Genomic DNA, 16318 nt, shown 5'->3' on the forward strand with positions numbered 1-16318 from the left:
GGTTAAGGAAAGGAAGAAGAAGAAGGGTAGGAAGAGGATGAAGAAGAGAAGGGTGAGGAAGAAAGAGTGGAAGAAGAGTGAAGGGTGAGAAAGAAGAAGGGTGAAGGAAGAGGGTGACGAAGAGAAGAGTGAGGAAGAAGGGAGTGGAAGAAGAGTGAAGGGTGAGGAAGAAGAAGAAGAAGAAGAAGAAGAAGAGAAAAAAAGAGGAGAAGAAGAAGAAGAAGAAGAAGAAGAAGAAGAAGAAGAAGAAGAAGAAGAAGAAGAAGAAGAAGAAGAAGAAGAAGAAGAAGAAGAAGAAGAAGAAGAAGAAGAAAAAGAAGAAGAAAAAGAAGAAGAAGGGGATGAAGAAGAGACGGGTGAGGAGGAAGGTATAGACACAGAGAGGATATAAGAGAGGAAATGGAAACGTATGCGGTTGAATGCTTGGAAAGGTTAAGTGTAAGACAAAAGGAAATTGACGTAAATAAAAGGTTAAGAGTGTATGTAAACAGCAAGAGTGAGAAATGAAGATGAAATACATATAGAAGACTAAAGGTAAGAGTAAGGGGATAAGTAGGTGTGTGGGAAGGTTAGTGAGGTGGTTCCGGGGGTGCGAAGTGGCGGAGAAAGGGGCGGAGGAAGGGGCGGGGAGGCTCTGAACGCTGAGAAGGATGGATTGTTATTGATGGAACAGGTGGTGATCACTGGAGGAAGCCGTTTGAGAGGAGTGATGGGCGGCTTGCGTGTGCGTGTGCGTGTGTGTGTGTGTGTAGGATGGGACAGGAGGGCAAGGGAACAAGGGATTTAAGAAAGGGAGGTAAAGAGGAAAGGCAAGATTGAATGTGCCGTAGAAAGGGACAAAGTTAAAGGGAAGAAAAGGAGAAAGGGTAAGGGTTATCTAAGGGAAGAAGAGGCAAGGTGAAGGGAAGGAGGGGAAGGAGGTGTTAGTGGGTCAACGTGACATCGCTGGATACGCCGCGATCAACACACATCCTCCCTTCCAAGAATCGTTTGCACCACCTCACACCACTCGCTCGCGCCGCCTTTGTTAGCCTCAGCACCGCCGCTCACAGCCTGCCCCAACAAAGAACTCCCTCCCACCTTGGCTTGCTTGCCGTTTTCCTTCAAAATATGGAGCGTGTTATGCATCCTGCTGTACTATCGGTTTCCTGTGTGTGCGTGGGAGTAATTTTATGCTGCGCAGTTACTAATTGCGTCGCCCGTTTGATACTGATGATGGTGATGACGATGTTATGAGGCTATGTTATGAGGCGATGTTATGAGGCTATGTTATGAGGCTATGTTATGAGGCGATGTTATGAGGAAGGTGAGGCTCGTGTCGCGGCGCAGGAAGGTAACGGAATAGTGCATCGTGTAGTGACAAGACAAGAAACGGGTTTTTTTATGTTTTCTTCTCTCATGGAAACACTGAAACTCAACCTTACAACTTCCTCTCTTACGGAAAATGAGAGACATGTACCTGAAAACATCTACACTGACCCTTTTTCTTGCTTCATAGGCGTAGGAAATGAAAGGAAAGGTGCATCGTGAAGTAACTGAGACAAGAACGTTTTTTCACTCTTTCCTCTCTCTCATAGGAACACTGAAATTCAACCTTATTACTTTCTCTCTTACGCAAAATGAAAGACACGTACAAGATCTATTCGAACCCTTTTTTCTTGCTTCTTAGGCGTAGGAAATGAACAGGAAAGGTGAATCGTGAAGTAACTGAGACAAGAACCTTTTTCATTCTCTCCTCTCTCATAGGAACACCAATGACTAACTACTAACATCCTCTCTTAGTCCACCTCAGAGAACGTATATACTTGAAAAAAACATGTATAGCCATTGACCTTTTATTTACAGGCGTAGGAAATTAAAGCAAAACTGCATCGTAGTGACTATAATATTACCGTATATGCTCTTTCTTCTCTCATAGGAACACTGATGATAACCTAACTTCCTCACTTACGAGTAGACCACCTCAGAGAACGTACTTGTAAAAAAAAACATGTACACCCTTTGACCTTTTATTTACAGGCGTAGGAAATTAAAGCAAAAGTGCATCGTGTAGTGACTATAACATAACCGTCTATACTCTTTCTTCTCCCATAGGAACACTCGTGAAAGCCTCGTTACTTCATCTCTACAGCAAATATGAGGATGTGACTGAGAGCTTGTACACTCAATGACGATTTTCTCTTACAGGTCCGGGGAATTATTAACGCTAAGTGCAGTCTCATGCAACTAAGATAACTTGTTTTTACTCGTTGTTCTCTCATAGGAATAGTGATGACAACCTTTTGACTTCCCCTCTTTCGCCACCTGAGAGAGCGCACTTGAACAAAACGTATAGTAACACATTGCAACATAGGATTAAACATCGCAACTACTATACTGTATGATATTCTCACCGTCCACCAAAGTCCCACCACCACCATCACCTCCCTCCCTCACTACCACCATAACCACCACCACCACCACCAATATCTGGGACGCTGCACCACAACCAACATCACCATTCTCTCTCCCCCTCACCTTACCTACACAGGATTAAACATCGCAACTACTATACTGTATACATATTCTCATTGTCCACCAAAGTCCCATCGCCACCATCACCTCCCTCCCTCACTACCACCATAACCACCACCACCACCAATATCTGGGACGCTGCACCACAACCAACATCACCATCCTCACTCCTTCTCACCTTACCTGCACCCATCACCACTTCCATGAACACCACCATCAACATCTTCGACACAACACCACCATTCTACACCATCAATATAGGACGCCCCATCACAACGACACACTGCAACATAAGACCACGCACCACAACTACCACTGTAAACATATTCCCACCACCACCACCATACCCTCCCTTCCACTCCATACTCACCACCACCAATATCAACATCTGCGACACTCCACCACCACCACCACCCACAGCGCCATCACCACCATTTAGCAGCACCAGCGACATCAAAGCCACTCTCGCGGCGACACACTCCGCGAGGAACGAGTAATGAGGAAGCCTTTTGTGTGGAGCGAGACGAGAACATCCCCGCCTCATTCTCCCGCAGTATAGGCCCAAAGGCAGCCGTGTCCGCCGCCTCCTCCACGCCGCCGGCAGGATCAGCTGACCGCCCCTGCGTCCGCGGGTGTAAGGGCGGAAGGCTGGCTCTTTGTCCGCGGCGTCGAGGGGCTGCGGAGGCCTTTTGAGGGCGTGCTAAGAGCGGGAGGGAGGGCTGGCGAGGCTGAGACGAGGACGTGGAGAAGGAAAAGACAGGAAGCTTGAAAATGAGACCCAGGCCGAAGGGAAGGGAGGTAGAGATGGAGGATGACGGAGTGAGGGGCGTGCACGAGGGTGGACCTACACACACACACACACACACACACACACACACACACACACACACACACACACACACACACACACGGACGCACGCACCTTCCCCTGACAGGCCGTCGACAAAGGGCATCATAGGCCCACCTTGTCGTCTTTGCCTCGTTTCGTCCGGAGTTTATGAATAGGCTTTCCTCTCTCTCCCTCCCTCCCTCCTCCTCCTCTCTGTTCTTACCCCACCCCTCCTCCTCCTCCTCCTCCTCCTCCTCTCCCTCTTCCTCCCTCTTCTCCCGTCCCTTCTTCTGGCCTCTTTTCTTTCCACCCCCTTTTCACTTCCTCCTCTTCCTCCATCCTCTTCTACCCCTCCCCCTCCTCCTCCTCCTCCTCCTCCTCCTCCTCCTCCTCCTCCTCCCCGCCCGGCGCCTCGACTCCACAAAATAATGAGTCTTTTAATGAGTGCGACGAAGCGAATCTCAGAAATTATTTCAATAACAAGATGTTTTTGTCCTAAAGAGTTCCGCTCGGAGCCCCTGAGACACTTTCTTTATGCGATTGAGTCCTTTGTTAGGCCTACGCGATCCTGTGAAACTGTGAGAACCCTGGGTTAGTGTTTTCAGACGCTCCTATATGCCTCTCACATCAACTACTTCCAAAGGCCACAAAGAGATCAGTCGAGTTCTCATGGAGTGGTTTTCTTAGGTTCATGGTACAGGAGGAGGATCAGACTACAACCAGGGTCATACAACTACCCCTGAAAATGCTCTGAGCTCCTATTACGAAAGCCTTGGCAAATGTGTGTGTGCTTGGGGTCCGACTACCACCAGGGTCATAAAACTACCTCTGGAACTGCCCCACACACAACTCTTACGAAAGCCTTGTCAAATATGTGTGTGTTTGGGTGGGTGTTTGGGACCCCGATACGTTTAAGAATATAGACTTTAATCTGCTTGCTCTTAATACCAACGGCGATGTTGATTATAACAAAGACAAGAGAGACTGAAGGTAGAAAGAGGAAACGGTTAAGAAAAAGCATAGAATAAGAAGAGTGGAGAGGAAAAAAGATAAGAAAATTGGACAGAAAGAAAAGAGAAGACGTAATATTTTAAGGGACGAAGGAAGCAAAGGAATGGATAAAGAATGGAAAGGAGAAATGGAGGAAAAATTGAAAGGGAGGAAGAAGAAGGAAGGAGAGAAAGAGGAGAGGAGAGGAGAGAAGGAGAGAAGAGAGAGAGAGAGAGAGAGAGAGAGAGAGATAATGAGATGATGGAGAGGGGCAGAGAAGAATCATTTAATCACTATCTTCTTCCTGCATCTTCACCTCCTCCTCCTCCTCCTCCTCCTCCTCCATTCACTCTCCGTTTCAATGATCCTCTCTCTTCTCTCTCTCTCTCTCTATCCTCTTCACCCTCCTCCTCCTCCTCCTCCTCCTCCTCCTCCTCCTCCTCCTCTTCACTTTCTTCTCTCTCTCCTCCTTTTCCTCTCCATCTTTTTTTACCTTTTCTTCTTCCCTCTCTCTTCACCTTTTCTCTCTCTCTCTCCTTTCTCTGCTATGTCTCTCTCTTCACTTTCTTCTCTCTTCTCTCTCTCTCTCTCTCTCTCTTTCTCTTCTACTTTTTGGTCTTATCCTTAATCATCATCATTACAACTTTTCTCTTCCTCCTCCTCCTCCTCATTTTCTTCCTCTCCTCCTCCTCCTCTTCTTCTTCCTCTTCTCCTCCTCCTCCTCCTCCTCCTCCTCCTCCTCCTCCTCCTCTCTCCTCCTCCCTCCTCCTCTCTTCTGGTTCCTACACTTCAATTCCTCTTCTTGCTCTTCTACTTCATCATCATCATCACTTTTTTCATCTTCCTCCTCCTCCTCCTCCTCTACCTCCTCCTCCTCCTCCTCCTCCTCCTCCCTCCTCCTCCTCCTCCTCCTCCTACTCCTCCTCCTCCTCCTCCTCCTGATTATACTACACCTCATTTACTTTGTTTTGCTGATTAATCATCATCATTTTCCTCCTCCTCCTCCTCCTCCTCCTCCTCCTCCTCCTCCATTATCACGCCGTTTGCCCGCGGCCACGCCCATACCGTGCTCAACCCATAATCTTGTTGGCCTATTGTTCCCTAGGCCTATATACTAGTCTCTGGTTATGCCTCCTCCCCTGCCTGCTTCTTCCTCTCTCTCTCTCTCTCTCTCTCCCTCTCTCCTCCTTCCTCTCGTCTCTTTGATTTTGTTCATATGTGTGTTTGTTTGTATTTTTGGTCTTTTGTTTTTTCTTTCTTCCTTTTTTTCTTTCTCCATTTCTCCATATCTTTTCTCTCCTCTCTCTCTCTCTCTCTCTCCATCTCTCTGTCCTTCCTCCTCTTCCTTCCTCTCTATATATTTGTTCCTCTCTAGTTTCCTCTCTCTCTCTCTCTCTCTCTCTCTCTCTCTCTCTCTCTCTCTCTCTCTCTCTCTCTCTCTCACTTCTTCCACTCTCTATATTTCTTCCTCTCTCCTCGACCTGACCTCCTCTCTCCTTCTCTTCTCTCTCGCCCACCCCAACCCCACTCTCCCTCCTTGACGCCTCCCTCCCACCCTCCTCCTCAACCTCTCAATCTGGCTCGCTTCTGTTCGGGGAGAAAGTTATCCAGAAAACAAATATACGCGTGACACACACTCCCTCGTTCCCTTCTGAGGCTTAACTAGCTTTCTTATTTCTTATTGTATTTTATTGTTAGTGTTTTCGGTTTTCGCAATAATGTGTGTGATTCTCTCGTGTATAGCTTTTTTTATGTGCTGGAAATAGGTACGGTGTGCTCTCGCGAGGGGTCTCTTGGATGGACAGCCCCGAGGCGTTAGTAGAGCAGGCGAATCTTATTTATAGTGGCGGCTGCTGTGATGTATGTATGTAGCCTATGTTCAGTTCATCGTCAAAAGCGGAGAAAACGAACTGAAAACGAGTCGAACTATTGATCATTCACCTTGTTTTCTTTCGTTTTTTTTTTGTGTGTGTGTTTTATCTCAGTTTCCACCATTATTCTTTTTAGGTACCTCGCTCAGATTATATCATTAACAGGGCGGAAAATTAATAATATCGTCCACGTGCGGGAGGGAATCAAGATAGCAAGTGTGTGATCATCAAGGGTGCTTATCAAGGCAACCTAACAAGGCAAGCTCAGAGGGGGATGTAAGGGATGGAGGAGGGGAGGGAAGGAAGGAGAGTAGGGGAAGGGAATGGGAGGGGAAGGAAGGGGGGGTAGAGAGGGGGAAGGGGGACGAAGGAAAGGGATGGGAGATGGGAGGAAGGGAGGAAGGGAAGGAAGGGAAGGAGTAGGAGAAGGGAATGGGAGGGGAAGGAAAGGGGGAGATAGGGGAGAGGGGGACGAAGGAAAGGGAGAGGAGATGGAAGGAAGGGAAGGAAGGGAAGGAGTGGGGTGGGGGAAAGGATGAAGGTAAGGAAGGGGACGTTGGGTGGGGGATGGAAGGAAGGAAGGATGGAAGGAAGGAAGGGGAGAGAAACGGGAAGGAAGAGAACGGGGGTAAGGGACGAGGAAGAGGGAGGTAAGGGAGAAGGATGAGGGAAGGGAAGGAAGGGGAGGAAAAGGAGAGGAAAGGAAAGGGGAAGGAAAGGGGAAAGGAAAGGCGAGCTCAGAGGAAGAGAAGAGGTGGAAAGGGAGAAGGGGACGAGGAGGAGGGAAGGAAGAAGAAGGAAGGGGCGGCGCGACGCGGGAGGCTCACGCAGGAAACAAAAGAAATGGGACGAGAACTAGATAATGGAAAGGGAATTATGACTGTAGCGGAGGGTCAGGTCATCTTGGGTCATCGTTAGGGTCATCAGAACCTACGCTAAATGACCCTGATGATAGAGATATGATGGGCAATCTCTCTCTCTCTCTCTCTCTCTCTCGTCTGTGTGATTTTACTGTTAACTTCATGATAATTTATACGAAAGGAAATGCGACTTTTTTTCCCTTTTCTGTCATCTAGTGAATGTTACATAGAAAGGAGAATTTAAATGCTTGACAATCAGTAACTTCAACCACCACCATCACCACCATCATCACTACCACCATCACCATCACCACCACCAAAAACAACATCTACCATTACCCAAACCACCACTTCCCTTCCCTTCCCTTCCCTTCCACCTCCCCTTCCTTCATTCTCTTTCCTTTCTTCCTCCTTCCCTTCCTCCCTTCCTCCATACACATACCTGGCAGGACACCTTCCCTCCCTTTCCTCCCTTCCCTTCCCTCCCTGCCCTCCACCCCTCCATCCCTCCCTACCTTCCCTCCGCTCCTAAAAAACAATGAGGGTGTCGCGCAGATTTTTGGAATACCACGAAGACCGACACCTGAGTTGGGGGCGATTTACGGGCGACAGGAGGAGGAGGAGGAGGAGGAGGAGGGTGTACATCTCATCTCCGGTACCTCCCCACCTCTCCCCCCCCCCCTGCCCCCCCTATACACACACGCCGCCCCCTCAGAACAGCTATCGCGGTCCCAGAATTTAGCATAGAACAGGAGTCTCAAGGAGCGCCCCGTGAATTCCTGGCGCGTGGGAGATGCGGGGTGGATAAGGGGCGGCAGAGGAAGCGTTGAAATGCCATTAAAAAGTGTGCTTCCTCACTTTGTTGCTTCCTAAAGACTGTCTCTCTCCCCCCTCAATTCCTTTCTCTCTCTCCCTCTCTCTCTCTCTCATTCCATACCGCCATACCGATCCTCTCTTGTTTCCTTCCTTCCTTCCTTCCTTTCTTTCTTTCCTTCTTTCTTTCTCGTTCGTTCTTATCTTGTTCCATTGTTAGCTATTCTGTGTTCTAGGTTCTCTGTCTTCTTCTTCTTCTTCTTCTTCTTCTTCTTCTTCTTCTTCTTCTTCTTCTTCTTCTTCTTCTTCTTCTTCTTCTTCTTCTTCTTCTTCTTCTTCTTCTTCTTCTTCTTCTTCTTCTTCTTCTTCTTCTTCTTCTTCTCTCTTACGACAATTTTCAGCACGGTAAGGAATTCTTCTCTCTTTGTCTCTGTCTCTCTCTCTCTTTTCTCTTCTTTTCTCTTCTCTTTTTCTCTAATAATAATAATAATGAACAGTGGTTAGTAGGAAAGGCTTAGAAGGAAGAGAAGGAGGAGGAAACATGGAAACATGGACTAGCAGGCAGCAGAAAGCCTGTTGGCTCATTACTAGGCTGCCTGCGTTCAGTGATTTAATCAATCCGTTTGCCACAGAAGTGGCTTGCAGGGAAGGATTAAAGCACTTGTACTACTCTTGGGAACGTTCAGTTCACTCCTGTTGCAGCAAAGTGGCGATCAATGCGTTTCTTGAAGGAGTTGATGGTCTCTGCGCTAACCACTTCTGCAGGAAGGCTGTTCCAGTGGCGAACAACTCTATTCGAGAAGTAACTCCTGCCGATGTCGGTATTGCATCGCTTTGCTTGAATTGTTTTTCCGTTGTTTCTTGTTCTCAGGTTAGTTTGTAGCGTGAAGAGTTTGGAGTGATCAACGTTGCTGAGCTTGTTCAGGTACTTAAAGACTTGTATCATGTCTCCCCGCAGTCGTCTCTTTTCCAACGTGAAAAGGTTGAGTCGCTCGAGTCGTTCTTCATAGGGTTTCGTCCTCAGTGATGGTATCATCTTCGTGGCGCGGCGCTGTACTCTCAAGTAATTCAATGTCTTTCCTGTAATTAGGAGACCAGAATTGCACGGCGTATTCCAGGTGGGCCTTACCAGCGAATTATACAAGGACAACATAACTCCCGGCGTCTTGTATTCGAAGTTCCTCGATATGAACCCAAGCATTATTGGCTTTCTTACAGGCGGACTTGCAGTGTTTTGTTTTGTTTCAAGTCACTGCTGATGGTGACCCGAGGTCTCTTTCCTCTTGCACAACATGTGTGGTTCGCCACCCATGTGGTATATGTGGTTGCTGTTTCTGGATCCGATATGCATTACTTTACATTTGGTAGTGTTGAGGACATCTGCCATTTTTCTGACCACCAGTGATCTGGTCCAGGTCTCTCTGGATAATTTCGCAGTCTGCCGTCGTGAGGGCCTTCCCACCCACCTTTGTGTCGTCGGCAAATTTTGAAAGATTGGATTTTAATCCTAGTTCTAGAGTCGTTGATATATATGATGAAAAGTATGGGTCCCAGCACTGACCCCTGTAGCACTCCACTTGTGACCGGGAGCCACTCAGAGGCCTGTCCGTTGAGTACAACTCGTTGTTTTCTTTCAGTGAGCCAGTCTTTGATCCACGCTGTCAGATCGTCGCCTAATCCCGCCGACTTAAGTTTCTTGAGGAGTCTTTCATGGCACTTGTCAAAGGCTTTCTGAAAGTCTAGATATATAACATCACTGGGGATATGATTATCCCAGTTTTCATAGATACCTTGGAAGAAGTCCAATAAATTGGTTAAGCATGGGCGCTTGTTCCTGAAACCGTGCTGAGCATCGGAAATGATGTTGTTGTCTTCAAGGAACCTAACGAGTTTGTCTCTGATGATCTTCTCGAGGATTTTCCGGCCACTGAGGTCAGCTGATTGGTCTGTGGTTTAGGGCCACACTTTTGTCTCCTTTTGTAGATCAGTGTTACGTTCGCTTGTTTCCAGTCTTTCGGGACTTTGTTTTGTTGTAGTGACAGTTTGTAGATGGCGGTGAGTGGCTTGAGGATTTGCTGCTTGAGTTCCTTGAGCAGCCTGGGTGACAAGTCGTCAGGTCCAGTAGACTTGTTTTGTCTCGAGTTTGTCTAGGTACTTTTCACATCCCGTTCGTCGATTGTACCAATTTCTAGGGAGTGATTCCCATCAGTGGGGAAGGGCTCTCGGTACGGACTGGGTATTCTCGACCGTGAACACAGACGCGAAGTTCCTGTTTAGGATTTCGACCATTTGTCTACTGTCCTGTGTTAGTACGTCACTTTCATCTTTTGGGGACCGATATTGCTTTTTGTCTTCTTTTGGTTCTTATATACGTGAAGAACTTTTCAGGTTGGACTTGGCTTCGCGTGCAATTTGCTTTTCATAGTCACGTTTACTCTGGCGAATGAGTGTTCTGCAAGCTCTGAGGCTTTGATGGTACTGTTCGCGTGCCTCGTCAGTGCTGTTTTCCTTTAGCAAGTTGTATTTTCTCTTCTTCAAATTAATCGCCCGTCGAACTTGGGTAGTCATCCACGGTGTGCTTGTGGCATTATTTGTTCTCCTTGTCTTCATGGGAACAGTCGTTCTCTCTACCTCAGGAGTTTGTTCTTAAAGCCGTTCCACGCGCCGTCCACCGGAGTGAGGTTCATGGGTTCCCAAGTTGTCTGGGTTAGCAGCTCACGACGAAGTTAAAATTGGCTTTTTAGTAGTCTGGAATCTTGGACATGTTTTCGGTGAGTTCATGGTCTGTTCTGATTTTTAGGCGAATTAGGTGATGGTCGCAACCATCCAGATTTTCGCCGACTTGACATACACGTGTGAATTCTGAAACACTCACAGTACTAGGTCTAATAAGTTATTTTCCCTCGTCAGTTTGGGTAACAATCTGAGTAAGAAAATTGTCCTCTAACATTTCGAGCAATCTGTTACCCTCCGATCTCCAATCATCGTGGTCCAGTCAATGTTGGAACAGTTAAAGTCCCCGATAATGACTGACTGTTTGTTTTGTGTTATGGTGTGAATTTCCTCGTACAGCGCTTCGTCGTCCGCTGCTTGTTGCTTTGGAGGTCTGTAAACGGTTCCAATCGTTATTTTGTTGTACTTGCTAGTCTCCAGTTCAACATATACAGTGTCATATTTCTCTGAGTCTTCTTTGGTTATTTCCACGGCAGGGTATTTGTTCTTGACGTAACAGATGACACCTCCTCCTTTCTTGTGAAGTCTGTTTTGTAGAAGCTCTCGTATCCCGGAATTGAGAATTCGGTCATTAGGTGGTCAGAGGTGGCCCACGTTTCGGTGATGGCAATCACGTCCGGACTTTCTACGTCAACATAGGCAAGTAACTCATCCCGTTTGGGTATTAAGCTCCGCGCGTTGGTGTATAGGACAGAAATGTCCTTCTTGACTTCAACGCTTAGCGGCACATGAGTCTGGTGTCTTCTTGTGTTCACTGTTGGGGGCCTTGGTGTGTAATGAGCGGTCCCTACTGGTTGGTTGTTTACGATACTTTGGTGCCCCTCCGCGCTCGGAGTTTTTGAGTACAAAAGTACCTCCTCGTTCAGCAACCTACCAAGCCGTGCTGAGCCAATCGCATTGAGGTGAAGACCGTCAGGACGGAAAAGGTCAGGGATATCCTAGAAATGATCCACTGACTTGCAGAACGAAACTTCCTCGTTCTGGCAGAGGTGCTTCAATCTGTTGTTGCTGTTCGACGCCTTTCTGTGGAAGCCTGTGAAGGCGTTGATTCTCGGAAGAATCCTGGACAATGATGTGGCTTGACTTTTCCTTGAGCGGCGGATTACTCGTCGGTAGTCAGCTATAATTTCCTCCGTGGACATTGTTTGGACGTTGTTCGTGCCAGCGTGCAAAACAAAGTGTTTCCTGCTCAGTGAGGTCTGAGACGATGTCTACAGCTTCTTTTATATATTGTAGTTTTGAACCAGGAAAACAGTAGCGTCTTCTGTTCTAGATCCTTCGTCCACAAAACTCAGAAAGTTGTTCTCTAACAATGCTGTCACCCACCAGTTTTATGTTAACCTTGGTGTTGATTCTTGATCCGTTGAAGTGTGATCCGTCTTCCACAGGAGACGGCTGGGAGATGGTCTTCCGTCTACGCCTGCAAACTAGGGGGTAGGAGGAGGAGGAGGAGGAGGTGGAGGCGGAGGAGGAGGAGGAGGAGGAAGAAGGAGATGAAGAAGGAAGAAGAAGAAGAAGAAGAAGAAGAAGAAGAAGAAGATGATGATGTTGATGATGATGCCGAGGAGGAGGAGGAGGAGGAGGAGGAAGGAGGAGGAGGGAAGGGAGGAGGAGGAGGAGGAGGAGGAGGAGGAGGAGGAGGAGGAGGAGGAGGAGGAGGAAGAATGAAAGGAAAAAGAAGATGAAGAAGGCGTAGAAGAAGCAGAGGAGGAGGAGGAGGGAGTGGAGTGGAGGACGGGGGACGAGGAGATGGATGAGCAGGCAGCGGAGGGGGAAGCAGAAGAAGAAGAAGAAGAAGAAGAAGAAGAATAAGAAGAAGAAGGAAGAAGAAGCAGAGGAGGAAGAGGAGGAGTAGAGGGAAGAGGAGGAGGAGGAGGATGGGGACGATGAGGAGGGGGAGGAGGAGGAGGAGGAGGACGTGGGGACGAGAAGGAAATGGATGGGCACGCAGTGAAGCAGTCACACAAGTAGAAGAAGAAGAAGAAGAAGAAGAAGAAGAAGAAGAAGAAGAAGAAGAAGAGGAAGAAGAAGAAGAAGACCTCACCTTGCGGGCCATGGCTCTCGTCCGGACCCCTGGGACGGTGGAGGAGAGGGAGGAGGGAGATGAAGAAGGGGTGGGGTCCGTCGGAGTAAGAGAAGAAGAGGAAGGCAAAGGAGAAGAAGAGGAAGAGGAAGAAGAAGAAGAAGAGGAAGAAGCAGCGGGGGTGAGAGCGGGTCGAGGGGGACGTTGGTTCAACGCTTTAAGGTACTCAGTTAAACCCCTCTCTAAATCTGAGATCTTCTTTCCATTTGACAGTGTCTACATGACTCCGCCCCCTTATCAAAATATTGTGGGGCGAAGCGTCCTTTGCACCCGGGGCATTTGCGTAGTGATGAAGCCATATCTTTTATTGTTATCTTTTGATATGTTTTGTTACCTTTTAACTTCAGAGAGAATGAGTGGCAGTAGGTCAGGTGGGAACGATTTACTCCCTCCTGTCTGGCTCGGGCAGGTGTTCTCTTTAGACTTCCCTCTAGGGGATTCACGCGGCCGGGTAGGGGAGGAAAAAAAACAAAGGGTCTCCAGGGAATTTCGCCCTCCGCGCGTCTGGGTAAACGCCGCGGCAGGAATGTACGGACCGAAACAATGAAAGAAAATCAGCCTGAAAACAAGGACCTCCTAGTACACTTCTTGGAAAATAATATGTAAATTATGTGTAGTAAGGTTAAGAAGGAGCTTAATACAGTTAGGAAGGAGTTGTATGTGCACCACAGTGTTGTGAGGAGGTGTAGGGGAGGTGTAGGGTAGGGCAGAAGGGATGAGGAAGTGTGCTAGGGAGAATGTGTTTAAGTAAAGTGAATATAACACTTAGCACTTAGCAGAGCAGGTCAGCGAAGCAGCAAAGCAGCAGCAGCAGCAATAGGAGATCCTCAGGATATGCTGGAGAGCACAAAAGGAAAGCACAACTGCCGAGACAGCGAGCGTAGTTGACACGTGTGACCCCGAAGCAGGTCGCGGTCAACTGGAGGAGGAGGAGGAGGAGGAGGAGAAACAAAAAACAAAAACAAAAAAAAGAAGAGGGATTGCAAGGTATATATTTCTTCATCCTTCTTCAATTTTAATAAAGGGGAGTGGAATTAGAGCTTTCTCTCTCTCTCTCTCTCTCTCTCTCTCTCTCTCTCTCTCTCTCTCTCTCTCTCTCTCTCTCTCTCTCTCTCTCTCTCTCTCTCTCTCTCTCTCTCTCTCTCTCTCTCTCTCTCTCTCTCTCTCTCTCTCTTTCTCTTCTCTCTCTCTCTCCTTCTCTCTCTCTCTCCTTCTCTCTCTCTCTCTCTCTCTCTCTCTCTCTCTCTCTCTCTCTCTTTTCTCTTTTTTTCCCTTTCTCTTTTCTCCTCTCTCTCTCTCTCTCTCTCTCTCTCTCTCTCTCTCTCTCTCTCTCTCTCTCTCTCTCTCTCTCTCTCTCTCTCTCTCTCTCTCTCTCTCTCTCTCTCTCTCTCTCTCTCTCTCTCTCTCTCTCTCTCTCTCTCTCTCTCTCTCTCTCTCTCTCTCTCTCTCTTAAGCCTTTGATCATCTTCCTTAATTAAAATATATCTGAGAAGTCGACATCTTTTTTTCTCTCTCTTTCTTTCCTCCCTTTATTTTTTCCTCCTCTGTCTCTCCATTCTTCATACTCATCTTCTTCCTCCGTCTTTTCCTTGTTTTGATTCTTTCTCTTCTTCCTCCTCCTCCTCCTCATTCAAGGTGTTTTAATCAGCCTCCTTCTCTTCCTCTTTTCCTCCTCCTCTTCCTCTTTTTCCTCCTTCTCTTCCTCTCACATTTTTTACTGTATTTGTCCTTTGCATTCATTCCCTCCTCCTCCTCCTTCTCCTCCTCCTTCCTTTTCTATCTACGTTTTCTCTCTAAATATCTTTCTCTTTTCTTCTTTTCCTTATTTCCCTCTTCCCTTATTAGTTTCCTTCCTTCTCTATCTATATACATTCTTTTCACAATTTCTATTTCTCCTCTTTTCTCTCCTCCCCTTCCTCCTCTTCCCTACTTCTCCTCCCCTTCCTCCTCCCTCTCCTAACTTCGCCACATCTCTGAGACACTTCCTCCCTTAAAATTACTTCCTCCCTCGCGGAATTATCCCCAAATACTTGTTCCCGAAATAAGACAGCGACGCGGTATTCACAACACGCGTTCCCGGCCCATCACGACGCCCACAACAGCCCCCGCAGCGCCTCGTGTCCCCCTCCCGCTAACCATTGTATACATAAGACCTACCCCCGATACCCTTTGCCTCTCCCTCCCGTGTCCGAAGTCCCATATTCTAAAACCATTCGGGGCGTACATACCCGCTCTGCATAAGGCTTTGGTGGAGGTGGTGGTGGGTGTCTCCATGCCTCCACTTTCTTCCCTCCCTTCCCTTTCCTTCCTTTCTCCCTCTCTCCCTTATTTCCTTACTTTTTCCTTCCCCTCCTCTTCCTCCCTTCTTTTACCTCCCTATCTGTCCTCAGCGTTGGGCTCCACTTTTTTTTTCCCTTTCCTTCTTTCTTTCCTTCCTCTCTCCCTACTTTATTTCACTACTTCTTTCTATTCTTCCCTCCCACAGCATCCGTTCTTATTCCTGCTCCTCCTCCCCCTAACTTATCTCCCTCCTCTTACCTCCCTCTTCTCCCTCCGTCCCCCACTTTCACTTTCATCCCTCTTTGCCCTATTTCTCCTTATTCCTCTTTTTTTATTTTTCCTTCCACAGTTTCCGTTATGTCTGCCTCCCTGAGCTTCCTTCTTTTCCTCCCCTCTTCTCCCTCCGTCCCCCACTTTCACTTTTATCTCTCTTTTCCCTATTTTTTTTATTTTTCCTTCCACAGTTTCCGTTATGTCTGCCTCCCTTATCTTCCTTCATTTTCCTCCCCTCTTCTCCCTCCCTCTCCACTCTGCGCCGCCCTTCTCCCTCCCTCAGTGGGCGGCGGGCGGGCCTTGTCAGGGGCCGGGCAGCTCCACTCCGTTTATCGTCAACACGGCGCACAGATCGCTCTCTCACGCGTCCTCGTTGCTTTTACGGCCGATTTTATAGTAAACCGAACGATCCCAGGCCTTGTGATGACTCATTGTGGGACGGGCTGCCCCCTGTCGGATAATTCATAGGCCTATTTAAAGAGCCGAGGGGGAGGAGGGCGGCCCGGTGCAGGAAGGGAGGGAGAAGAGGGCGGCAGGGAGGTCACTCGAGGGGGTAAAGGACATGGGTGACGGCGTGTTAAGTCAGGGTGGGGACAGAGACAGCACGCGGCCTCTTTAAGCCCCTAAAGGAGGATAAGAGGGCGGCAGGGTGGCAGGGGGGTAAGTTGAGGATGCAGGGAGCTTGGGTGTCAGCGTGTAATATAGGGTCGTATTATAAGACAGTTCGCCGGCCAAGAACACATATTTGACAAGGCTTTCGTAAGAGTTGTGGGCCTTTCCAGGAGTAGTTTCATGACCCTGGTGGTAGTGTGACCCTTCTTCTGTACCCTGAACCTGAAGAAACACTCATTAGAACCCGACTGACCCCCTCTTTGACCTTTAGAAATAGCTGATGCAAGAAGCGAGTGTCTTATAATGCCGACCTTATTAGAGGACCATATTATTAAACACTTAGTCGCCCAAACACACACATTTGACATGGCTTTCCGAGGAGCTGTGGGTCTTTCCATGGGCAGTTTTATTACCCTGGTGGGAGTTTGACAAGCATTCTCTACCATGAACTTTAAAAATA

At 47.9% G+C, this 16318-nt stretch overlaps 1 protein-coding gene across 2 annotated transcripts in view; it reads left to right on the forward strand.

The window, feature by feature from the left end:
- The window catches only part of LOC127004679 (uncharacterized), a 90741-nt gene that overhangs the window by 43909 nt on the left and 30514 nt on the right, over positions 1-16318 (forward strand). The gene's annotated exons all lie outside the window — the stretch shown is intronic.

This window comes from Eriocheir sinensis, chromosome 28, assembly GCF_024679095.1.
Source record: "Eriocheir sinensis breed Jianghai 21 chromosome 28, ASM2467909v1, whole genome shotgun sequence".
NCBI classification, from domain to species: Eukaryota; Metazoa; Arthropoda; class Malacostraca; order Decapoda; family Varunidae; genus Eriocheir; species Eriocheir sinensis.